Source organism: Oncorhynchus mykiss, chromosome 17 (assembly GCF_057628025.1).
Source record: "Oncorhynchus mykiss isolate SJ-2025 chromosome 17, ASM5762802v1, whole genome shotgun sequence".
NCBI classification, from domain to species: domain Eukaryota; kingdom Metazoa; phylum Chordata; class Actinopteri; order Salmoniformes; family Salmonidae; genus Oncorhynchus; species Oncorhynchus mykiss.
The window spans coordinates 50,810,947-50,838,740 of NC_143038.1; the positions used below are offsets into that span (position 1 = coordinate 50,810,947).

Below are 27,794 nucleotides of genomic sequence, written 5' to 3' on the forward strand. Positions count from 1 at the left end.
TTGAGGACCTCCCTGCCCTCACCTTTTCCTTGATCCTATATGTGTCTTCTCTTTCCCTCCCTCTTCCACAACTCGTACCATTTGTTTTTAGCCACTGTTCTTATCAACCCCTTGGCTTCTGCTTTACTGATTGACAATTCCATTTCAACATTAGGATGTTTGAGAACCTGCTTGGCGAGAACATCTACCTCCTCATTCCCCCATACTCCCACGTGAACTGGTACCCAGAGGAACATCACAAACACCCCCATCTGTTTCACCCTATACAAACACTCCAAAATCTAATACAATAGATCGTGTCTGCTCTGAGACACAAATAAATTTAAGCACATCAGTTCTGTGCAGGAGTCAGAATAGATGGCTACCCTGTTTGGCCTCACCTTCCCCACACTCTGCAGCCAAGAGTATAGGCAGCAACTCCATTGTGTAACCAGATAAATGATCTGTTGCTCTTTTTGTCACTGCCACCTTAAACTCAGTAACACTAAAAGCTCCTTAGATCCATCTGTGAATATATTCAAGAAAGCATAGTACTATGTTGTTAAATGTTAGCTTTCAATATTCACCAGCTCTTACCCTCTCAAGCAACCCTAGGTCTATCTCCATCGGCTTCATGAGTTGTGAAGCTATAAGGCCTCACCTCAGAGGATTCCTGGTGTAGCTGCGCTTTCTACCGGACACTTTGTGAACCTAGCTAGACCAGTCATTTTACATTAGGTTACATCTGATCAACAAATCATACTAACATAGCAAATTGCCTTTATTAGGTTAAATATAATAATGAATACTCTAAGCATCACACTGAAGAAATGTATAATTAGTGTGTGCGTTTTGAAATAAATATTGAATCAGTAGCCTACGAATTAGCAATAAAAAAGCCCCACTTATAGTCTTTGAAAATTAAACTACACTAGTGTGGAACACAAGTCTACCAAATACAATAACACCAAAAAGATTATATCAAACAAGCGCAGCTAATTGCATTCTGAAGTCAAGTGTTAAAAAAAAATAATAATCAAATCCATCACTTTATAATATAACCAGTAATACCACGACTCCTGGACTGCATTGAAACTCCCAGGATGCAAAGCTCCACTGGCTAATGTTAGAAATTAGCAAGCCCAGCCAAAGTCTAAATATACATGTCATTAAACATTTACTTTGGGTTAGAACCATATTATAATGCTCACATGAATATAATGCTGAATACATGTCCATTATGATGGTTAGCTAGCACTAAAATTGGAACTTGTAACGCAATCACCAAGACCTGAAACTCTTGTACCAAATCCCTAAACCAAGTCTGCAAAGTTTCAAACACAATTCTTGCTTTACACTCAGTTTTCAATTCTAAATCACACTTTTTGCTTAACACTACACACAGCTCTCTAAATTAGTCACAACATTCAAAATTAAAATATCTTTAGTCCCTTTGGAAAGCAACCCCAATCACAATGCCAAGCTCTATACACCAATTGGCAACACCCACTCCTCACAGGTGTAAACACTAGTTGCTGAATTGTTCACATAGAAATCAGAGCTTTAGCACTATAAAATGCCACAGATGAGCTCTCCTGTTTTGGAGGAAAATGGAAGTTAATGGTGAAGCAAGAGCTAGAGGTGAAGGGGTGAGAGTAAGAGGAGGAAGAGGAGGACTAGGACAAGAAATGACAGTTGTCTCAGATGAAATCAGGGCCACATTGGTTAACCATGTGCTCATCCATGGATTGAGTATGAGGGAGGCTGGGCAGAGAGTTCAGCCCAGCCTGAGCCGCTACACGGTTGCATCTTTCATCCGTACATTCAGAAATGAGAACCAATAAGTTGCCTACCATCTACACTATGCTCTTTATGTATGCATACTGTAGTATACAGCAGTCCAACATATTAGTAGACCTATGTTACTCAGTGATTGTTGGCCAATGTTACAGTAATGTCATTTCATACTGAAAGAAAATAGATTAGTTTAGCTTACTGTAACCAATCATATCATATTTGTGGATCTTCTGCAGAACTGAGAGATGGCCAGGCCATGGTGGAAGACGCCGTCTGTTCACACCAGAACATGAGACCGCTATTGTGAAAATGGGAGTGGAAAAAAATGCCATTAGACTACGAGAAATCCAGAACCACATAATTGCAGACAACACAATATTCAATAATATTCACCAGATGGGCTTGTCTACATTGAACCGTGTATTACAGCGGTACCGAATCCGGATGAAACAGGTCTATAGGGTGCCATTTGAGCGCAACTCAGAGAGGGTTAAAGAACAGCGCTATGATTATGTACAAGTAAGTACGATACTATGAATTTACTATCATATCAGCACTGTATAGACAAATTACAGTACTGTATTCCAGTGTATTGTGCCTCACCATATTGACTGCTCTAGGTCTATGTCACATATTGTCTTGTCTGTTTCAGAGAGTCTTGGAGCTGGATGCCGCTGCGAATTCAGAACGTTTATATTTACATTGATGAGGCTGGCTACAACCTAGCCAAAAGAAGGGGACGGAACATTATTGACTGCTGTGCCATTGTGAATGCCCCTGGACAGCGGGGAGGAAATATCACCATGTGCGCAGCCGTTTTGCTAACAGTGATTGAGTTGTATTATTAGCCTAATTATGACCTCCATAACCCACTTTACCATACCCTGGGTTTAGATGAACCGACACTAATGCATTGACATCTGTGTGAGTCAAGACATCTGTGTGAGTCAACCACCAAAGATCTTTCAAGTAGTGAGTGACATGTCAACTTACTGTATGCATTTAGCTTAGCATAAGCCATGTATTAGCATCCACTAACACATACAAGTGAAACCATAGTTGTAATGTTGACTGTGTAGGCTATATGCATATATCTAAAGCTTCTAAATCTTTAAAAAACCAGTGGGCTCTGAGGGTAAAGGCTATTTTATTTCCCTCACTATTAGTTTGCCAAAAAAGAAACCAAGGTTGTTGTTAAAGGCATGCGAAATAGAACAGTGAGATGAGGCCGCTCAGCCTAGCCTGCTTATCGGACTACCAGTAGGCTACTTTATCGATCCCAGGACCTCATCAAGATGTTTGCTGTGGATGGGTAGAGACACACTGAAGAAGTCTATATCCAATCTCTTTTTTTGCTAATCTAAAACGTTGTCTCGGCTGTGTTTACGGACAGAAAAACCTCCTAAGAAAATGTTAAAACAAGTAATAAATCATCCAATTAAAAATGGATTTACATTAGGGTAGGTAGACTTCTTCCTAAGGAGCCTTGGCAGGAATCAGCTACTCTGTCTCCGTCTAAGTTCAAAGATATTTTAACGATGCTGACATACTGTACTATTTTTTCACAATGGTAATTTCTATCTCACATGCCTCTGTGAGATAAAATAATGGCTCCATTTGTGTGTCAAATGAGACAGCATGTGGAAATTCCATGCACAGTGTGTCTTTTCATTGCCTCGATGCAAGCGTTTCATTGCCCGGCAAAAATGGCCCCTCCTGCCATTACGGGAGCTTGTCAAGTATTTGTGCTTTCATCTGTCTTCATCACATAGCTCGAAGTACAAAACATCAAGTCACCACTACAAAAGGCCAACCTCTTACTCCACCTTCTCACACACCCTTTCAACGAAGTCTCCATTCTGATGCATGAGTTTATTATCTGACAAATAGGTCAATCTTCTTCCTCAGCATTTTACTGGCTCAACATTAACTTCTATTGAGCTCTGGCTGCTACATTAACTAATTGCTAAAAGGTTAAGGCTAATGAGGGAACTTTCAGCTCCAGCTGGCTGTGATTTCTCTTTTTTTTTTTTACAAGTCAGTAATATCTCATCATTGGACACTCTGGAATGCCGTGGGACTTGCAGCCTACACTTGTCAACATCTGCCAGGAGCAGGGGAACTGATTATAGGATAGAAAACTGGTATTTAGTCTGTAAACCAATCACACAACTTTATTCAAAAGACAACTTTGTGTCTCTCCAATGCCAGTCACAAAGGTGATCTTAATCATCAAATCAAATCAAATCAAATTTTATTTGTCACATACACATGGTTAGCATATGTTAATGCGAGTGTAGCGAAATGCTTGTGCTTCTAGTTCCGACAATGCAGTAATAACAAGTAATCTAACTAACAATTCCAAAACTACTGTCTTGTACACAGTGTAAGGGGATAAAGAATATGTACATAAGGATATATGAATGAGTGATGGTACAGAGCAGCATAGGCAAGATACAGTAGATGGTATCGGGTACAGTATGTACAAATGAGATGAGTATGTAAACAAAGTGGCATAGTATAGTATAAAGTGGCTAGTGATACATGTATTACATAAGGATACCGTCGATGATATAGAGTACAGTATATACGTATGCATATGAGATGAATAATGTAGGGTAAGTAACATTTATATAAGGTAGCATTGTTTAAAGTGGCTAGTGATATATTTACATCATTTCCCATCAATTCCCATTATTAAAGTGGCTGGAGTTGAGTCAGTGTCAGTGTGTTGGCAGCAGCCACTCAGTGTTAGTGGTGGCTGTTTAACAGTCTGATGGCCTTGAGATAGAAGCTGTTTTTCAGTCTCTCGGTCCCAGCTTTGATGCACCTGTACTGACCTCGCCTTCTGGATGATAGCGGGGTGAACAGGCAGTGGCTCGGGTGGTTGATGTCCTTGATGATCTTTATGGCCTTCCTGTGACATTGGGTGGTGTAGGTGTCCTGGAGGGCAGGTAGTTTGCCCCCGGTGATGCGTTGTGCAGACCTCACTACCCTCTGGAGAGCCTTACGGTTGAGGGCGGCGCAGTTGCCATACCAGGCGGTGATACAGCCCGCCAGGATGCTCTCGATTGTGCATCTGTAGAAGTTTGTGAGTGCTTTTGGTGACAAGCCGAATTTCTTCAGCCTCCTGAGGTTGAAGAGGCGCTGCTGCGCCTTCTTCACGATGCTGTCTGTGTGAGTGGACCAATTCAGTTTGTCTGTGATGTGTATGCCGAGGAACTTAAAACTTGCTACCCTCTCCACTACTGTTCCATCGATGTGGATAGGGGGGTGTTCCCTCTGCTGTTTCCTGAAGTCCACAATCATCTCCTTAGTTTTGTTGACGTTGAGTGTGAGGTTATTTTCCTGACACCACACTCCGAGGGCCCTCACCTCCTCCCTGTAGGCCGTCTCATCGTTGTTGGTAATCAAGCCTACCACTGTTGTGTCGTCCGCAAACTTGATGATTGAGTTGGAGGCGTGCGTGGCCACGCAGTCGTGGGTGAACAGGGAGTACAGGAGAGGGCTCAGAACGCACCCTTGTGGGGCCCCAGTGTTGAGGATCAGCGGGGAGGAGATGTTGTTGACTACCCTCACCACCTGGGGGCGGCCCGTCAGGAAGTCCAGTACCCAGTTGGAGGGTACTATGGTGTTGAATGCCGAGCTGTAGTCGATGAACAGCATTCTCACATAGGTATTCCTCTTGTCCAGATGGGTTCATGTTTGACTGTTCAATAAATCTCAAGCCATAATGCAAAAGAAGCCATTGGAAATTATGAATATCACTTATATCAATTATGAATATCACTATACAAATTGTAAGTGGTTTGAACATCGTCTTCAACCCTTATTGCTATTCAGCTTATTTCTTTCACAACCCATGGCAGCAACAGGCACAAAAAAAGGCAGCAAAATGTTTTTAGTTGGATGTAGCTTCTTTAGATAGACAGGTACGAAACTCTAGCTTAACAAGAGGATTCGGAAATGGGAAGCTTGTCACCGGTAACAACACTGCTGGTAACACAATCTATTTGTGTCCCTAGCTAAACATGAACACAATTTATGCCCGCATTTTAAGCCTGCCTACCCCAAACTCTTGGTTTGATGGGAGAGATGACTGACTGAAGAGGACCATCCCCCAATAGTTTTTTTCTTTTTTTTTTACGTTTCTTGAAGGTTTGGGATATGCGAAACTAAGTTGGATGCACAAAATAATTACGTGGTCAATTCATCAAATTAAATATGGATTATTGATATGAAAATGAGAGTGCACCTCATTTGTCACACTTTTAGATTATTTTAAACATTTCAGATTATTTATAAAATGTGTTTTGGATAGCGCAATTACTAGATGGGAAAAGAGAAAAGATTAAATAAATAAATACATACCCCCTGTCCATATAAACGGTACCAAATTAAAATAATTGTTACAAAATTGTTTAGCTATTTCCATTCTTCCAACATGTGGTTGCCTGACAGGTCAAATTTGACTCTAATTGGATCTTTTCTTCCCTCCCCATTGACACTGCAGGTGACCAGAAAAGAAAGGATCTGCATACATGGCCAAACCAAAGTAAATACCGCCGGAACCTATTATATTCTTCATTCAACACCAAAAGTAATGTATGTTCCATGACTAGCAGTGTCACATTTTATGAACTGATTACTATTTTATTCACAGTGGTGAGGCATTAGCCTGCCACGGTGTCGGAAATAACACATAGTTCATGTGATGGTTGTTTATTAAACATTCAATATTAGATCAGAGTAAATCGATGCCTGCATGTTTACTTATTTACCTATCAAAATCAGAGGTATAAGCGATACAAGGATAGAGGTGTTCCCAAACCGTAGACCGTCTCTTCACTCAACAAGCACAACCTGAACAATCAAAGGATTTGATGGATGGAGTTCTTCAGAGTTTTAATGACATCTCCCATGTAGAAAAATATATTTATAGAACAATTTAATTTTCTTAATAATCACAACTCTGATAATTCAAATATTTGTGTTTGCTTGAAGCAAGGTTTTTACTTGTCATCAGCATGAAGTGCATTCTGAGTGGTTTCAGTTAAAAGGCATAATATGTTGTTGGGTGATTCATTGAACAGATATTGTATTTTTCTGGGATGAGCTCTAGCAGCCCACAGCACTTCATCAGATGTTCTAGCATAATGTCACATTTTTCTGCCATGTGGTGTCAGTGCAAAGAAAAAACTGGAGCCTTTGCAATCTGTTGCTCCCAAGAGTAGATTACCTGAGGATGGTCGGTGGCCTTATCATTTCGGTCTAGTTTCTAAATCTACAACCATATTGTTATGAATGAAGTTAATGTGGAACAATTTGACTATAAATTGTACCCAGTGTAAATAAACCATAAGATACAGTTTCACAAGAGCATGATTTCAGAGACTGTTATTTATATAGCTGCATGGCTTTTCAACATGGCTTTCCCTTGCACATTGTTGCTTTTGTTCTTGCTGAATATTTGCCATTGATCCCTCCATACTATTGATATCCTCCAGCAGTTGAGCACATTCTCTCTCGCAGCCTTTTGTCCTTCAGTAACAATGTTTGAACAGCTCCTGTCGAGACTGTTTTTCATCATCTAAACCCTCTATGATACCATTTCCATGCCTACACTCTGTAAGGGTCTGTTCTTATGCACATGCCCAAGAAAGCCGTCTAATAGGAAATACTCCAGGCACATAGTGCCATAATCACATGCCGAACCAGATATTCCAATATTAAAAAGAAAAAAAGAAAAAGGTATGTTAAGCATTAAATTAATAACAAGAGGAAAATGTCACGTCTAAAGTCATTTCAGTGTGTGTTCCTTGTGTTGATTGCCACTACTATGTGTGGAAGTTCTAAAGTTATTGCCATAGAGACCATCTATCCTACGTTTTTCATGTTGATTCCTCTAGAGGGTTTCTTGAATATCAATCAGGGAACCATGTTTTCATTCACTTTGTTTTCCACAATCATTATTTGCTTGATGTTGATCACCTTCTTTGTCTAACATTGATTTGGAATGGATGGCTATCAACACACTGGTACAGCTTTTAGTGAGAGAATTATCGTTGAACTAATTATTTCATGTTCCAGTGTTGTTTTAAAAAAATTAAAAAGCCTAAGCGTTGTTGTTCACTAGTTTACTCCAATTAGAAGAGGGGTGGTAGGGTTAGAAAGTAATAAAGGAAAACACAATATTTAAAAAAATGTATATGTGTCACGTTCGTCATAACGAGGAGACCAAGGCGCAGTGTGATATGAATACATTCCTCTTTAATGAAAGAGAACACTGAACAAATTATACAAAACGAACATGATGCTACATATAACGAGTGCTGACATGCAACTAACCAAAATGGAAATGGCAACCTAAATAGGATCCCCAATCAGAGACAATGATAAACAGCTGTCTCTGATTGGGAACCAATTCAGGCCACCACACATTTACCTAGACAATACCAAAATCCCATAGATATACAAAAAAACCTAGACAGGACAAAACACACATACCACCCTCGTCACACCCTGACCTAACCAAAATAATAAAGAAAACAAAGATAACTAAGGTCAGGGCGTGACAGTATGTATGTACACTACCGTTCAAAAGTTTGGGGTCAGTTAGAAATGTCCTTGTTTTTGAAAAAAAAAAGTCCATTAAAATAACATAAAATTGATCAGAAATACAGTGTAGACATTGTTAATGTTGAAATGACTATTGTAGCTGGAAACGGCAGATTTTTTTATGGAATATCTACATAAGCGTACAGAAGCCCATTATCAGCAACCATCACTCTCCTGTGTTCCAATGGCACATTGTGTTAGCTAATCCAAGTTTATAATTGTAAAAGGCTAATAGATCATTAGAAAACCCTTTTGCAATTATGTTAGCACAGCTGAAAACTGTTGTTCTGATTAAAGAAGCAATAAAACTGGCCTTCTTTAGACTAGTTGAGTATCTGGAGCATCAGCATGTGTGGGTTCGATTACAGGCTCAACATGTTCAGAAACAGATAACCTTCTTCTGAAACGCATCAGTCTATTCTTGTTCTGAGAAATGAAGATATTCCATGCGAGAAATTGCCAAGAAATTGAAGATCTGCGTACAATGCTGTGTACTACTCCCTTCACAGAACAGCGCAAACTGTCCCTAACCAGAATAGAAAGAGGAGTGGGAGGCCCCGGTGCACAACTGAGCAAGAGGACAAGTACATCAGAGTGTCTAGTTTGAAAAACAGGTGCCTCCCATGTCCTCAACTGGCAGCTTCATTAAATAGTACCCGCAAAACAACCAGTCTCAATGTTAACAGTGAAGAGGCGACTCCGGAATGCTGGATTTCTAGGCAGAGTTCCTCTGTCCAGTGTCTGTGTTATTTTGCCCATCTTAATCTTTCATTTTTATTGGCCAGTCTGAGATATGGCTTTTTCTTTGCAACTCTTCCTAGAAGGCCAGCATCCTGGAGTCGCCTCTTCACTGTTTACGTTAAGACTGGTGTTTTGCCATTCCTGGACCTGTGACCAAAAACAAACTACGTATGAACTGTACCAAAATAAATTATCTAATGATTCTGTCTCTTCGCAGCAAAATCTGCAGAGCTGGGAAGGTTGTATCCCCCATATAAATACAATTCTATTGGTTGCAAGAATTTTGTATAGTAATTTAAATTGAACAATTCTAAGTTTTGAATCTGCCGTCATTTTGCATATCAGTTCATAAACTGTGTGTCATGGAATTGGTACGTCAACTCTCTTCCTAACTATTTTGCAATGTATATGGCACAGATGTCAATTTCTTGTTCCTTAAATAAAACAAATATACTTTATCACATCTGTCTTTAACCATTTGTGGCCTTTCATGCAGGACCGACAAACAATTTCCTTACTTTTTCCCCTCCACTTTCCTCTTCAATTTTTTAGTAATGCTGCATTTAGTTGTTTGTAATTTTGAGTATAGCAGACATGTCTATATGTTTTTGTTAGCTGCATGTATGACAACTCCACGAGTCCAATTTATTATATAATTTACGAAGATTATACCTTTTTTTAAATCAGTTAGTATATTTGAGCTTCACCACAATATTTGTTGTATTATTTGTTCTTCCATTTCTGGTGGATTAAATTGAAATTGCAACCAACTTTCTATGGCTTGTATAACAAATAGTGATATTTGGGAAAGGATTTCCTATTCAAATAACTGAAAGCGAGAGGTTGTAATCTGAATAAAGGGAAAAGGGCCATTCTTGAACATAGGGTGAGACATTCTTATTCATTTGCTAGAGAACCAGTTCGGATTTAACTATAACTTTTGTATGACTGTTGCCTTTAGTGAGCAGTCTAAGGATATATTATTTAATAATTTCTGCCTCCCAAATTCATATTAATTATTTTAAATAGGCCAGTTTAATTTTGTCTGGCTTGCCGTTCCAAATAAAATTGAATATTTTTTTCTCATATGATTTATTTATTTATTTATTTTGTATACAGAGTATATCCACATCACCATCAGACCATTTTATTGGTAAACTACACGGTAATGTCAAAGTTGTATTTTTTTTTGTGATCCAATACGTAATATCACTTATCATAACCACTTATCATAAATTGGTTGTAATCCAGGGAGGTTAAAAAATGTCTAGATCCGCTATGGTGTTGTGGAGGGATCCAAGTCGTGGATTTAAAAGAAAACATGAAAACACCTTTGTTTTTAAACCCTATACAATATTATTGTTAGATTTGATTCTAATAGCTAACATTTCGATAGCCATAATAAATAGTTATGCCGGTCTGATTAGAATGAATAATATCTGAGCAAACCTTTTAAATTCTATGTGCTATACATTTTGCTTCAATTTTTGCATCACAACAATAAAGTGTAAGGGTGTCACGACTTCTGCCGAAGTCGTTGCCTCTCCTTGTTCGGGCGGTGCTCGGCGTTCGACATCACCGGTCTTCTAGCCATCATCGATCCATTTTTCATTTTCCATTGGTTTTGTCTTGTCTTCCCACACACCTGTTTTCAATCCCATTCATTACCTGTTGTGTATTTAACCCTCTGTTTCCCCTCATGTCTTTGTCAGAGATTGTTTATTTGTCAGTGTAGTGTTTTTGTTCTATAGGTGCGCGACAGGTCTTCGTACCCATATTTGTTTATGTTCTTTTCCTGTTTAGTGTTATGGAGCATGTTTTTATGACATTATTAAAAGACTCCATTTTACACTCCGTTTGACTCTCCTGCGCCTGACTTCCCTGCCACCTATACACATATGCCTGACAAAGGGGCGTCCAATTTTTTAAGTTTATGTCACAAGTCCGACCTAGGGTGTTTCCCCTTCCCGGGCGGGTGGCGCTCGGCGGTCGTCGTCACCGGCCTATTAGCTGCCACTGATTGTCTTTCCTCCCCCTCCTTGTATGTTTAGTGGTAGCACCTGTTTATGTTTAATTAGTTTGTCTTTATTAGACAGCCGGCCCGCCTGGTTGTTGTGCGGGATTATTTCAATGTAACCTTCGGCTCTGTTGTAAGAGGTAAGTGTTAGTGCCTGGTCATGATTTTTTCCATTGTACATTTTGATTCCTTGTGTTTGGGAACATAACTTTTGTGAGCACCCTGTGGTGCGTTGGTGCTATTAAAAGACGCACAGCATTGAACTCTCTGTCTCCTGCATTTGACTCCACACCCACGACACCCGGAGCCTTACAGTTTATATTTACCACTTGTATCCTGTTTTTCCTCAAACTTATTCTGAGCCTCTATGGTACAGTTTTTATTGATATCTATATGTTCTGTTACACCTTCTATTTAATTGGTTAGTATGAACTCTTTTGACCTAAATTGCTTTTGTTTTAGAGATGAGTACTGAATAGCATGGCCTCTAAAGGCACATTCAAAAGTGTCCCATACAATAAGGGAATTTGCTGTACCTATGTTAGGTCGGAAAAATTATGTTATACATTCCTCTCTCTCCTAGTTTAAAACAAGTTATCCAATAGGCTTTAATTATATTTCAAATATCCTTGCCCATGTGGAAATTCAGCAAGATCAATGTACAGTATACAGTGGGGAGAACAAGTATTTGATACACTGCCGATTTTGCAGGTTTTCCAACTTACAAAGCATGTAGAGGTCTGTAATTTTTATCATAGGTACACGTCAACTGTTAGAGACGGAATCTAAAACAAAAATCTAGAAAATCACGTTGTGTGATTTTTAAGTGGCTAACCTCCTTCCATTGAAGATGGGTCGTGGCTGGGTCTTCCAGCATGACAATGACCCAAAACACACAGCCAGGGCAACTAAGGTGTGGCTCCGTAAGAAGCATCTCAAGGTCCTGGAGTGGCCTAGCCAGTCTCCAGACCTGAACCCAATAGAACATCTTTGGAGGGATCTGAAAGTCCGTATTGACCAGCGACAGCCCCAAAACCTGAAGGATTTGGAGAAGGTCTGTATGGAGGAGTGGGCCAAAATCCCTGCTGCAGTGTGTGCAAACCTGGTCAAGAACTACAGGAAACGTATGATCTCTGTAATTGCAAACAAAGGTTACTGTACCAAATATTAAGTTCTGCTTTTCTGATGTATCAAATAATTATGGCATGCAATAAAATGCTAATTGATTACTTAAAAATCATACAATGTGATTTTCTGGATTTTTGTTTTAGATTCCGTCTCTCACAGTTGAAGTGTACCTATGATAAAAATTACAGACTGATTTGACGTGCTTTGTAAGTAGGAAAACCTGCAAAATCGGCAGTGCATCAAATACTTGTTATCCCCACTGTATGCCAATTATCTGATGGTCCGACCTCATTATGTCCCTGATCAACACTTTTTAAACTTTTGGTGCCAACGAGAATGACATAAGAAAGAAGTCAAGACCACTAGCTTGAATGAGCCTCTGTCATGAATACCTCACTATGTCAGGTTATTTAAGCCTCCCTATATCCACTAGTTCCAATATATCATGACATTCTCAATTTCCTTAAGAGCATGAGGGTGGTAGTTTGTAGTGTGATTTCCTAAATGGTCCATAGAGGTATTTAAAACAGTATTATAATCTCCCACCATAATAATAGAGTATTGTATTGCTTGTAGGGTTGACCATTTATTATATATATTTTCAAAGATGTGTGGATCATCATTATTTGTTCCGTAAAGGTTAATGAGCCATATCTGTTTATGGTCCAATTACATATTTTAAAACATCTTGTAACGACTCTCGTGGGTTGAAGAAAAAGACCAAGGTGCAGCGTGGTAGGCGTTCATGATATTTAATCAACTGAACACCGCAACGAAATAACAAAGTAGAAAAAACAAAAGCACACAGTTCTGTCAGGCAACAAAATAGCTAAACAGAAAATAACTACCCACAAACACAGGTGGGAAAAAGGCTGCCTAATGATAGACAGCTGCCTCTGATTGGGAACCATACTCGGCCAAAACAAAGAAATAGACAACATAGAATGCCCACCCCAAATCACACCCTGACCTAACCAAATAGAGAAATAAAACAGCTCTCTAAGGTCAGGGCGTGACACATCTTGCGGATCTGTTAGAACAATTTGCACATTTGGATCAAAATTACTGTTAATATCATCACCCCTTTTGAGTTTATTTGCCCATGGGAGCAGTATATTTCACACACCCCCCCCCCCCCCCCCCCCCTCCCAGACCTTTTTCCACACAACTTAATATAACATTGTTGAATGAGTTTCTTGTAAACAATGGATATTATATTCCTTCTCTTTGAGCCAGGTAAATATGTGTTCTTCTTTTCCTATTATCTGCTAAGCCATTACAATTATGTACAGTGCCTTGCGAAAGTATTCGGCCCCCTTGAACTTTGCGACCTTTTGCCACATTTCAGGCTTCAAACATAAAGATATAAAACTGTATTTTTTTGTGAAGAATCAACAACAAGTGGGACACAATCATGAAGTGGAACAACATTTATTGGATATTTCAAATTTTTTTAACAAATCAAAAACTGAAAAATTGGGTGTGCAAAATTATTCAGCCCCCTTAAGTTAATACTTTGTAGCGTCACCTTTTGCTGCGATTACAGCTGTAAGTCGCTTGGGGTATGTCTCTATCAGTTTTGCACATCGAGAGACTGACATTTTTTCCCATTCCTCCTTGCAAAACAGCTCGAGCTCAGTGAGGTTGGATGGAGAACATTTGTGAACAGCAGTTTTCAGTTCTTTCCACAGATTCTCGATTGGATTCAGGTCTGGACTTTGACTTGGCCAGTCTAACACCTGGATGTGTTAATTTTTGAACCATTCCATTGTAGATTTTGCTTTATGTTTTGGATCATTGTCTTGTTGGAAGACAAATCTCCGTCCCAGTCTCAGGTCTTTTGCAGACTCCATCAGGTTTTCTTCAAGAATGGTCCTGTATTCGGCTCCATCCATCTTCCCATCAATTTTAACCATCTTCCCTGTCCCTGCTGAAGAAAAGCAGGCCCAAACCATGATGCTGCCACCACCATGTTTGACAGTGGGGATGGTGTGTTCAGGGTGATGAGCTGTGTTGCTTTTACGCCAAACATAACGTTTTGCATTGTTGCCAAAAAGTTCAATTTTGGTTTCATCTGACCAGAGCACCTTCTTCCGCATGTTTGGTGTGTCTCCCAGGTGGCTTGTGGCAAACGTTAAACAACACTTTTTATGGATATCTTTAAGAAATGGCTTTCTTCTTGCCACTCTTCCATAAAGGCCAGATTTGTGCAATATACGACTGATTGTTGTCCTATTGACATAGTCTCCCACCTCAGCTGTAGATCTCTGCAGTTCATCCAGAGTGATCATGGGCCTCTTGGCTGCATCTCTGATCAGTCTTCTCCGTGTTTGAGCTAAAAGTTTAGAGGGACGGCCAGGTCTTGGTAGATTTGCAGTGGTCTGATACTCCTTCCATTTCAATATTATCGCTTGCACAGTGCTCCTTGGGATGTTTAAAGCTTGGGAAATCTTTTTGTATCCAAATCCGGCTTTAAACTTCTTCACAACAGTATCTCGGACCTGCCTGGTGTGTTCCTTGTTCTTCATGATGCTCTCTGTGCTTTTAACGGACCTCTGAGACTATCACAGTGCAAGTGCATTTATACGGAGACTTGATTACACACAGGTGGATTGTATTTATCATCATTAATCATTTAGGTCAACATTGGATCATTCAGAGATCCTCACTGAACTTCTGGAGAGAGTTTGCTGCACTGAAAGTAAAGGGGCTGAATAATTTTGCACGCCCAATTTTTCCGTTTTTGATTTGTTAAAAAAGTTTGAAATATCCAATAAATGTCGTTCCACTTCATGATTGTGTCCCACTTGTTGTTGATTCTTCACAAAAAAATACAGTTTTATATCTTTATGTTTGAAGCCTGAAATGTGGCAAAAGGTCGCAAAGTTCAAGGGGGCCAAATACTTTCGCAAGGCACTGTATATAAAATGTTGGTATGTTGCTTTAAGTTGACCCATTTTAAAACTAAATTTAAGTTTTGTATTTTTATTAAATAACGTTACCTTCTCTGGCTTGGAGTCTTCTACTTGATGCATCAAGGCAACGCCACCTGCCCTTCAGCAGTCCGATGGTGCTCTCCACAACCAACCTTGTTCTGTCGTTGCCCAAATTGTAGCGCATTTCCTCTGCTGTTTGGGGATCGACAAAGGGAATGAGAAGCCACGTTTTTCAGTGGAAAAATACAAAAATCATATTTAGTTTTAAAATTCAGTTTCCATCTGGAATGTCCCAGTAGCGAGGAATCCCAGAGTGGACAGTACTTGGACAGAAAAGGCTTGATTACAACGTGTCTTCCTTTCCAGATTAGGGGCTAAATCCGCACATAACATGACATTTCTTGGGAGACGATAGTGATTCATAAGCCATGGATCATCATGCGCAAAAAAGTGATTCTGGTCTCTGAAAACTCTCTCCCTTCTAAACACACGGTTTTCAATGTCTTCCAATGATGCAAGAACAGCCATGGTTACTAATTTGACACACTATTTATCGAACATCGCATCCTGTTTTTAATTCAAAACATCTTGTTAATTCCTCACACTTTTAATTGATCATTCCTAGCTTTATGAACAATTTGTTAACGCAAAGTTCACCACAGGCTTGGACGCATATGCGTCCCAAACTGCAATACCCCTACATAACCAGCAGGAAAATCACTTATGCCAAGTCTAGACTTTGTGTAGAGATAAGATCATTTCCACGTCGAAGTAAGGTTTTATAAATAACTACTTATACATGGTTTTCTGCGTAAATCATACTTAAGACCAAAACGGATCATAAGACCGTTTTATAAATGAGGCCCCAGGAGTATTAAAAAGCCAACTATTTTTTTTCCATTGTCTTTTTTCGTGGTAATGTTATAAATATAGCAACACTTTGTCTAACCACTAGTTACGGTTGCTTGACTTACTCGTTTCATTTCGACTAAATAGAATGTAACAATAATTTAGCTCCGTAACGCCCTACTGTGTGGGGACTGTAGGTGCCATCAGCCAGGTCAACACTGTATCAGGCCTGCGTACCACATTTGCTTAATGCAGAAATCCAACAGCTTGTTTATTGTCACCCTCATATTCTTCATTGATAGTCACTTGGGCTGACACTGAACAAAGTTTAGCATAAGCAGTGCATGAGATCATCACTTTAATTTACTGTGACAGTTGCTCTTATCACTTTCCTAAAACTAATAGATCCCTCTGCTTATCAGGTCTAATGCAGAGAGGAAGTGACAAACTAGTTTTCAGCCATTCTTTTGATATGATGTGTAACATTTTCCCAGGAAACTCATTCACCTTCAACCAAAGACGTATACCAAACAACACACAGTGGGGTCAAAGCTTGTCCAGAAACCATCAGATCAAACACATTGTCTCTGTGTCAATATAATATTTATATTTTCTGATAAATGTTTTCACACTTTGAAAGTCAATGTTATTTATGTTAGGGTTAACTTTCTTGCAAAATACTTATATGAAGTTCTGCTGATTGCAGCATTTAGTGGAGATTCCAATAGCATAAAACCATTATTCCTCTCAGCACGATGGATGGCTTGTTTGCTCATGGTCCTCTGGGGCCTGGTGCTTCTGTTCGTTCACACTGCATGTCTGCCAACAGCCGTGCTACACGGTTAGCAAACAATGTCTTAAAATTGGATTCATCTAAAAGAAAAGCCATTTAGCCAGGTATCAATTTTTACACGCAAGAATGCTTGCTCCATTGACCTCAACCTTCACTATCAGTGCACAGTTTAGAGACCACCATATAGAGAAAACATTACTTTGAAGATGGTTATCTGTAAGTACTGATATGCAAAAGTAAACCCGGTTACCAGGATTGATTAAATATGGACCTGGGATATTCTGGAATATACAGATCATGGTATTAAGGATGATAAACAGTTAATGCATTATTGGTTACTTTATTGATGCATATCTGTCAATATTATTAAGGTACATGAAAGTTCACATGTTCGAGAAGGCATTTTGCCAAAAAACTCATTTTGATAAAACATATATATATATTTTAACAATCTCCTGTGAAGTTGTGATTTGCAACATACGCCTAGTTTCCTAAAATGGGTTGCATATGATAAATGTATCTAATTCTGTTAGCTAACTTCATTAGCATACTGGTTATTGTCTGGAATTTCGGATGACTGACGTGCCCAAAGTAAACTGCCTGTTACTCAGGCCCAGATGCGAGGATATGCATATACTTGGTAGCATTGGATATAAAACACTGAAGTTTCTAAAACTTAAAATAATTTATATGGCAGGTGAAAACCCAAGGACAATCCAGTAAGAATTATTTATTTTTTTAGGTCAGAGGTTATTTCAGTGGTTGCCAATGGGATATACAAATAGATAGGACCCAGATTGCAGTTCCTATGGCTTCCACTAGATGTCAGTCTTTAGAAAGGGTTTCAGGCTTGTTTTTGTTTTTTAAATAACAAAGTAGTTTGAAGAACTCCAATGAGTCTCTCATTACAAAAGTGGTCTTGTTGGCGCGTGAATGAGGTGCGAGCACTTCGTTATTTATCTTCCCTATTCAACATACTATTCTCTGTCTTATATACAATCATTCATTTAGAGTATCTGAGGATTGTTTGGATGAAATTTACTGGTACATTTTTGGATTAGTTTGTATGCATGTTGAAAGAGTGGATTACTGAGATCATTAGGGCCAACTAAACATACTTTTTTGGATATAAAGATGGACTTTATCAAACAAAACGACCATTCATTGTGTAGCTGGGACCCTTGGGATTGCAAACCGAGGAAGATCTTCAAAGGTAAGTGATTTATTTAATCGCTATTTGTGAGTTTGATGCCTGTGCGCAATGAAAAAGTATTTTGGTGTGGGGCGCTGTCCTCAGATGATCGCATGGTATGCTTTCACAATAAAGCCTTTTTGAAATCTGACAACGTGGTTGGATTAACAAGAAGTTACGCTTTTAAATGATGTATGACACTTGTATTTTCATGACTGTTTAATATTACGATTTTTGTATTTTGAACTTCGCGCTCTGCAATTTCACAGGATGTTGTCGTAGGTATCCCGCTAATGGGACATGCACCCAAACAGGCTAAGGAGACATCTCAGTAATTGCATTGCCCATTAGTAGTTTGTTTGACAAGAATATTGGTGTGCAATTTCAAACCTAAATATAAAATGTTGGCCTGTTTTAAGAATTAATGGTTTCCCTCCCCAATCAAAGGTGACACGCATAATAATGCCATGTGGTGTCTTCCACAACATAGCCCTGAGGCATGGTATTGAAATGGATGCGGAGTTTAGAATGGACCCCAAAGAGCCTCCTAACCCACTACTCAATGGAGTACATGCCCCGGCTGATGCAGTGAAAAGGAGGCGGCTCATACCGAGATTGGTAAGAAACAGAATGCCAGACAATTTACAAAGCATAGGTTTTTTTATTAATGTTGTGGAAAACATTCAACAATTACATTAGGTGAAGGAGTCAAAACCCTGCATATTCTTCCGAGTTCAGTCACAATCTGCCCAACCAATGTGTTCAACTTGTTCTTCCTTGCAGGACTGAGGTGGTCAACACACGAACTGTGGATGCAGATGTGAATGAACCGTTGACACCTGTGGCCAAACATTCCCCCTCACTCTTGTCACCTGCGGGTCTGTGACGCTTATGAACCGGGGCCTCACGGACTTCATCCTGGAGCATGTACGCAGATGTGGACGGACCCTCGACACCTGTGGCCAAACCTTCCCCCTCACTCCGGGCACCTGCTGATTTGGAAGACTCACACACTTTATCCCTGGGTGGAGGGAGCACGGGCTGCAACACAGCTTCCCTTGGTGGAGTGGGCACCCTCACCCGGTGCACGGTCTGCAACGCAGCTTCCCCCATTTTCTATGTATATAAAATAATGTTTAAAAATCAGTGCTTGTCTTGTATATTAAGTTACTGACAACCAAGTTTCACATTCTCCTAATTACTTACCGTGATCCAGTGATGCAGTTTTCGGGTTTCGCACTCCGACGTCACTTTCTGATGTCACTGATAAACGATGTAAAAGTTGGGATTAAACCATTTGAAAAATAGAAGAAACTCACCTTTTTTAACATTCACCGTTGCCGTCGGAGCATGTGTCAGTGTATGCGCTTTCCCCAATGATTTCCCCGATCCGCTGGTCCATTAGGGGGAGATCCGGCGTGCCGGGCCCCCTCTCGCTCCTTAATGCTGCGGTTATGTATGGCTATTATTTTTTTCCATTGCAGTTTAAGGTCTGACCATGTATTTTTCACATCAGCCACAGTTCTGTCTTGCTGCCCCACCTCGTTCACTGCATCGGAGACACACTCCCAAGCTACCTGTTTGGCTTTGTCAACCCACTATTTTGTCCACCGAAAAATACATGTTGCATGTCTTCAATCTCCTCTACCATTGCCCTGATCTCATCTTCCAAAATGTTTGCTTTTCTCTTTCGGTCCATGGCTATTCCTGACTAAACCCTAATTTGTGCAAGCATTCTACAACAGGAAATCACTGATTGTAAGGCATGCTCAGGTGCTGTCAATTTTAAGTTAATTTGAGATTTATTGATCACAGGTGCATAAGTTACAAATGGGCTTCTTAGAACCTGCACAAGCAAGGTTTTTTTATGCTCAATATTTTTTATGAATCGAACGTAAGCACACTGTCGGAAATTATCTTACAACTAAGTTCAAGTATAAATCGAGGACATTTTTTATAAATGTTTCCGTACATCCATGTCATTAAGCTTTATACCTCCCATCATTTAGTACGCCTGTATCAACACGTACTTAATGAATGTTTTAGAGTGAACTCAAAGACCTCCATTAGTCTGATGTGTTTTGACAGGGCATTGTGTAATTACGTCCTCCTCAACAACACCAAAAGGCATTCTGCTTCTGTCTTCTGAAATAATGGAAGCCATTGTCACCATCCATCATCGAACAGGAGACCTGGCTGTCTCTCCAGTCTCACTGTCACAACACTCCCAATGGATGTGACTTTCACCTCCATTAGGGGTTTGTTTATCTTATTATTTAAATAATAATTAACCATTGTTACAAGGTTGGATGCCAGTGACAGTAGTTAATGCACTGCAAAGACATACAGTGCCAGTCAAAAGTTCGGACAACCCTACTCATTCAATAAATCAATCAAATGTATTTATAAAGCCCTTCTTACATCAGCTGGTGTCACAAAGTGCTGTACAGAAACCCAACCTAAAACCCCAAACAGCAAGCAATGCATGTGTAGAAGCATGGTGGCTAGGAAAAACTCCCTAGAAAGGCCGGAACCTAGAGAGGAACCAGGCTATGAGGGGTGGCCAGTCCTCTTTTGGCTGTGCAGGGTGGAGATTAAAACAGATCATGGCCAAGATGTTCAAGATGAGCAGCAGGGTCAAATAATAATAATCACAGTGGTTGTAGAGGGTGCAACAGGTCAGCATCTCAGGAGTAAATATCAATTGGCTTTTCATAGCCGATCATTCAGAGTACCTCTAACGCTCCTGCTGTCTCTAGAGAGTTGAAAACAGCAGGACTGGGACAGCAGGACTGGGACAGGTCAGGGTTCCATAGCCGCAGGCAGAACAGTTGAAACTGGAGCAGCAGCACAACCAGGTGGACTGGGGACAGCAAGGAGTAATCAGGCCATATAGTCCTGAGGCATGGTCCTGGGGCTCACGTCCTGAGAGAGAAAGCGAGAGAACGAAAGAAAGAGAAAGAGAGAGAATTAGAGAGAGCATACTTAAATTCACACAGGACACCGGATAAGACAGGATAAATACTCCAGATATAACAGACTGACTCTAGCCCCCCGACACAAACTACTGCAATATAAATATTGGAGGCTGAGACAGGAGGGGTCGGGAGGCACTGTGGCCCCGTCCGACAACACCCCCGAACAGGGCCAAACAGGCAGGATATAACCCCACCCATTTTGCCAAAGCACAGGCCCCACACGACTAGAGGGATATAACCACCAACTTACCATTCTAAGACAAGGCCTAGTATAGCCCACGAAGATCTCCCCCACGGCACGAACCGCCTACCCAGACAGGAAGATCACGTCAGTGACTCAACCCACTCATGTGACGCACCCCTCCTAGGGACGGCATGGAAGAGCACCAGTAAGCCAGTGACTCAGCCCCTGTAATAGGGTTTGAGGCAGATTATCCCAGTGGAGAGAGGGGAACCAGCCAGGCAGAGACAACAAGGGCGGTTCGTTGCTTCAGTGCCTTTCCGTTCACCTTCACACTCCTGGGCCAGACTACACTCAATCATAGGACCTACTGAAGAGATGAGTCTGCTTGCTTAGAAATTCTAGGGAGAGTAAGGAGGCCTGCATCCTGTATAGGTATGTACGCCAAGACCAAATCAAAAAGATAGGTAGGATCAAACCCATGTAATGCTTTGTAGGTTAGCAGTAAAACCTTGAAATCAGCCCTTGCCTTAACAGGAAGCCAGTGTAGAGAAACTAGCACTGGAGTAATATGACAAAATTTTGGGGTTCTAGTCAAGATTCTAGCAGCCGTGTTTAGCACTAACTGAAGTTTATTTAGTGCTTTATCCGGGTAGCTGGAAATTAGAGCATTGCAGTAGTTTGACCTAGAAGTGACAAGCATGGATACATTTTTCTGCATCAATTTTGGACAGAAAGTTTCTGATTTTTGCAATGTTACGTAGATGGAAAGAAGCTATCCTTGAAACAGTCTTGATATTTTTGTCAAGAGAGATCAGGGTCCAGAGTAACGTCGAGGTCCTTCACAGTTTTATTGGACACGACTGTACAATCATCAAGATTAATTTTCAGATTCAACAGAAGATGTCTTGGTTTCTTGGGACCTAGAACTAGAATTTCTGCTTTGTCTGAATTTAAATCTTGAACATTTGTCGCCATCCACTTCTTTATGTCTGAAACACAGGCTTCCAGGGAGGGCAATTTTTGGGCTTCACCATGTTTCATCGAAATGTACAGCTGTGTGTCATCTGCATAGCAGTGAAAGTTCAAACTTCTTAGGGTTGGGTCCTTTATTCAGAATTTCTGCCTGACTGACGTGCCCAAAGTAAACTGCGTTTTACTCAGGCCCAGAAGCCAGGATATGCATTTAATTGGTAACATTGGATAGAAAACACCTTGAAGTTTGTACAAATGTTAAAATAATGTATGAGACTATAACACAATTGATATGGTAGGAGAAAATCCAATGATAAACCAACCAGATTTAGTTTTTTTTCAGATCCCACGCTTTTTCAATGGTAAACTATGGGTCCTATGCAATTCCGGCAACCACTAGATGTCAACAGGCTTTGTTCAAGGTTTCAGGCTTTTGTCTTCCAAAACGAGGAAGAATTTTGAGTTTTGGTACAAGGAGTCAGTTGGAAATCTAATTTTACTTTTCTATTGAACATACTTCTTTCTGTATGAAATATTATAGTTAAATTATATTTTAGGGAACCTGAGGATTAAATAGAAACTTAGTTTCTTGTTTCTTCTTGTGACTTGTTGTAATAAAGTTTAGCGGTAGCTTTTTGGATTCCTTGCTCTGCAGTGGATAACTGAAATTGATGGCGCCAACTAAACAGACTTTGGGAAATAAAGAAGGGTTTTATCTAAAAAAAATGACCATGCATGTTGTAGCTGGGACCCTTGAGGTTGCAAAGAGAGGAAGATTATCAAAAAGTAAGTGATTATTTAATCGCTATTTGTGATTTTATGAAGGCTGTGCTGGTTGAAAAATATGTAGACGTGGGGCGCCGTCCTCAAACAATCGCAAGGTATGCTTTAGCTGTAAAGCCTATTGTAAATCAGACAATGCTGTTAGATTAACAAGAATTTAAGTTTTTAACCAATATAAGATACTTATATATTAATTGCGCGCCCTACAATTTCACTGGATGTTGTCGACAGGTGTTCCGCTGACTGGACGCCTCATCCTAAGAAGTTTTTAACATTATGTTTCCAAATGACATCACCAAGAGGTAAAATATATAATGAAAACAATAGTGGTCCTAAAACCTAGCCTCGAGGAACCACCAACATTTACAGTTGATTTCTCAGAGGACAAACCATCTACAGAGACAAACTGATATCTTTCCGACAGATCTAAAGGTTTATCTGTATTTTTACATTGTAGAATAATAGTGAAGACATCAAAACTAACACATATATAATCATCTAGTAATATTCTTCAAAGTAGCCACCCTTTGCACATTCTTGACATCCTCTCAACCAGCTTCACCTGGAATGCACTTCCAACAGTCTAGAAGGAGTTTCCACATATGCTCAGCACTTGTTGGCTGCTTTTCCTTCACTCTGCAGTCCATATCATCCTAAACCATTTAATTTGGTTTGAGGTCGGGTGATTGTGGAGGCCAGGTCATCTGATGACTCTTGGTCAAATAGACCTTACACAGCCTGGAGGAGTGTTTTGGGTCATTGTCCTGTTGAAAAACAAATGATAGTCCCACTAAGCGCAAACCAGATGGGATGGCATATTACTCCAGAATGCTGTGGTAGCCATGCTGTTTATTAAGTGTGCCTTGAATTATAAATAAATCACTGACAGTGTCTGACAGTGTCACCGGAAAAGCACCATCACACCTCCTCCATGCTTCATGGTGGGAACCACACCTGCAGAGATCATCCATTCACCTACACTGCGTCTCACGAACCAAAAAATCTGAAAATTTGGACTCATCAGACCAAAGGACAGATTTCCACCGGTCTCATGTCCATTGCTCGTGTTTCTTTTGGGGTCCTTTAGTAGAGGTTTCTTTGTAGCAATTTCACCATGAAAGCCTGATTCACGCAGTCTCCTCTGAACAGTTGATATTGAAATATGTCTGTTACTTGAACTCTGTGAAGCATTTATTTGAGCTGCATTTTCGGAGGCTGGTAACTCTAATGAACTTACAGTGGGGAGAACAAGTATTTGATACACTGCCGATTTTGCAGGTTTTCCTACTTACAAAGCATGTAGAGGTCTGTCATTTTTATCATAGGTACACTTCAAATATGAGAGACGGAATCTAAAATCCAAAAAAGTAATTAATTTTAATTTTATTGCATGACACGTATTTAATACATCAGAAAAGCAGAACTTAATATTTGCTACAGAAACCTTTGTTTGCTATTACAGAGATCATACGTTTCCTGTAGTTCTTGACCAGGTTTGCACACACTGCAGCAGGGATTTTGGCCCACTCCTCCATACAGACCTTCTCCAGATCCTTCAGGTTTCGGGGCTGTCGCTGGGCAATACGGACTTTCAGCTCCCTCCAAAGATTTTCTACTGGGTTCAGGTCTGGAGACTGGCTAGGCCACTCCAGGACCTTGAGATGCTTCTTATGGAGCCACTCCTTAGTTGCCCTGGCTGTGTGTTTCGGGTCTTTGTCATGCTGGAAGACACAGCCACAACCCATCTTCAATGCTCTTACTGAGGGAAGGAAGTTGTTGGCCAAGATCTAGCGATACACGGCCCCATCCATCCTCCCCTCAATATGGTGCAGTTGTCCTGTCCCCTTTGCAGAAAAGCATTCCCAATGAATGATGTTTCCACCTCCATGCTTCACGGTTGGGATGTTCTTGGGGTTGTACTCATCCTTCTTCTTCCTCCAAACACGGCGAGTGGAGTTTAGACCAAAAAGCTCTATTTTTGTCTCATCAGACCACATGACCTTCTCCCATTTCTCCTCTGGATCATCCAGATGGTCATTGGCAAACTTCAGACGGGCCTGGACATGCGCAGGCTTGAGCAGGGGGACCTTGCGTGCTCTGCAGGATTTTAATCCATGACGGCGTAGTGTGTTACTAATGGTTTTCTTTGAGACTGTGGTCCCAGCTCTCTTCAGGTCATTGACCAGGTACTGCTGTGTAGTTCTGGGCTGATCCCTCACCTTCCTCATGATCATTGATGCCCCACGAGGTGAGATCTTGCATGGAGCCCCAGACCGAGGGTGATTGACCGTCATCTTGAACTTCTTCCATTTTCTAATAATTGCACCAACAGTTGTTGCCTTCTCACCAAGCTGCTTGCCTATTGTCCTGTAGCCCATCCCTGCTTTGTGCAAGTCTACAATTTTATCCCTGATGTCCTTACACAGCTCTCTGGTCTTGGCCATTGTGGAGAGGTTGGAGTCTGTTTGATTGAGTGTGTGGACAGGTGTCTTTTATACAGGTAACGAGTTCAAACAGGTGCAGTTAATACAGGTAATGAGTGGAGAACAGGAGTGCTTCTTAAAGAAAAACTAACAGGTCTGTGAGAGCCGGAATTCTTACTGGTTGGTAGGTGATCAAATACTTACGTCATGCAATAAAATGCAAATTAATTACTTAAAAATCATACAATGTGATTTTTCTGGATTTTTGTTTTAGATTCCGTCTCTCACAGTTGAAGTGTACCTTTGACCTCTACATGTTTTGTAAGTTGGAAAACCTGCAAAATCGCAAGTGTGTCAAATACTCCCCACCGTATCCTCAGCAGCAGCGGTAACTCTGGGTCTTCCTTTCCTGTAGCGGTCCTCATGAGAGCCAGTTTCATCATAACGCTTGATGGTGTTGGCGACTGTACTTGAAATAACTTGAGATTTACCGGATTGATTGACCAAGTCTTAAAGTGATGATGGACTGTCGTTTCTCTTTGCTTATTTGAGCTGTTCTTGCCATACTATGGACTTTATATTTTACCAATTAGGACCTTCTTCTGTATCCCCCCCCCCCCCCTCACACACACACACACAAACACACACACACACACCTTGTCACAACATAACTGATTGGCTCAAACGCATTAAGGAAAGAAATTCCACAAATTAATTTTTTAAGAATGCACACCTGTTAATTGAAATGCTTTCCAGGTGACTACCTCATGAAGCTGGTTGAGAAATTGCCAAGAGTGTGCAACGCTGTCATCAAGGCAATGGGTGGTTACTTTGAAGATTCTCAAATATAAAACCTATTTTGATTTGTTTAAACCTATTTTGATTTGTCTTCACTATTATTCTACAATGTAGAAAATTGTACAAATAAAGGAAAACCCTTGAATGAGTAGGTGTGTCCAAACTTGTGACTGGTTCTGTATGCTGCATAAAGGGGGCATGGTGCACAACACAACCCAGAGTTAAACATTCAAATTAATTAAGTTGTCACAGTTTGTAGTGTGCACATGGTGCGGCTGCTGTCGGCATCCAAAGATTATCCAACTTGAATAAATGCTTGGAGGTAAGGATGACAGCAGTGGTGTAGTCTACGGCGATACGGATATCACTTATTATTGATATCTACATAGCGCATTGATGTGAATCACACTGCTGCTCTCTCATTTAGCTATTTGCGCCTCACAGATTGTGGTTGTTGTGGAAGGCTGTTCGCAAATCTAAACGTGTATTTGAACCCAATAATGGTTGAATTAAAGAACTTTAAGCTGCCTATAAATGATTGTTTTTGAAACCAGTGGACAGCCAGTGAAGAATGAGCTCTTACGACAGCTGCATACTGCGGATCCCAGCCTATTGAATAAAAGTGGGACTTTTATTGCTCAATCTAATTCATGCTGATAAAAATAAATATCCATAGGCCTAATGGACACATGCTCAAATTCACACACTTTTTTTTTGATAGACTTAAAGGGGCAATATTTAGTTGCTACATCCATTTTTGGACAAATATATATTGATGTAAAGATATAATTTAATCTTGATATCATATGTAGTAAAAAGCGATGGGTTTGAAAAAGCCTACATAACTAAAACATAAAATGTAGCATCCATATATGGCCAGCCATGTAAACTTTAACATTGATTTATCTTGCAATAGATATCGTTAAATTGGTAAGATACATTTTTGTCTTCTTCGAATGCCTCTTAATAAAGTGAAAAGAATCTAAAAGTAACTATGTAATCAGATTACGTTACTGAGTTTGGGTATTCCAAAAGTTACGTTACTGATTACAATTTTGGACAGGTATGTAGTAACTGTAACGGATTACATTTAGAAAGTAACCTACCCAACACTGATTTTCAGTCAGCAAAACACCCATTACAACAAGTGCTTATCTTTGTTGCTATCTTTACAAATAAGAACCCAAAGCACTGATTTGACCCTAAAAAGAGGAGCTACACTGCCTCTCCCAGTTTAAGTTTACTTATGTGTTGGTCTATCACAAAAACACGTTATGTATGGCACTCCGGGGCCATGGTTGCCAGCGTTGTAAATTACCCCGGACTTACCCACCACTGTAAAATACGTTTTAACATCTTAAAATATGACATTGACTACTACCTACAAGTCCTATCCAAATGAATCAAAGGGTTGATATGGCTGAGTGAGACCACTGGGGACATATATGGGCATACTGTCTAACAAACAGATTTAGTATTCTTTGTCTAGGGACTCATTTACAGAATTCTCTCCAAAGGCTGAACACAAGTGCTTGTTAAAATTCTTAAAATAGTACAGCGTCAGTGATGTGACTGGCCAATCCATCTGAAAGGGATGACTTTCTAC

General features: G+C 40.2%; 1 long non-coding RNA gene across 1 annotated transcript; it reads right to left on the minus strand.

Moving 5' to 3' along the window:
- Positions 1 to 18,691: 18,691 nt before the first annotated feature.
- LOC118940105 (uncharacterized) lies at positions 18,692 to 20,961 on the minus strand. The gene is made up of 3 exons (XR_005036706.2): positions 19,386 to 20,961; positions 19,257 to 19,313; positions 18,692 to 19,166 (listed from the first exon to the last, which is right to left on the minus strand). It is a non-coding gene; the product is annotated as an uncharacterized LOC118940105 (long non-coding RNA).
- Between the last annotated feature and the right edge of the window lie 6,833 nt (positions 20,962 to 27,794).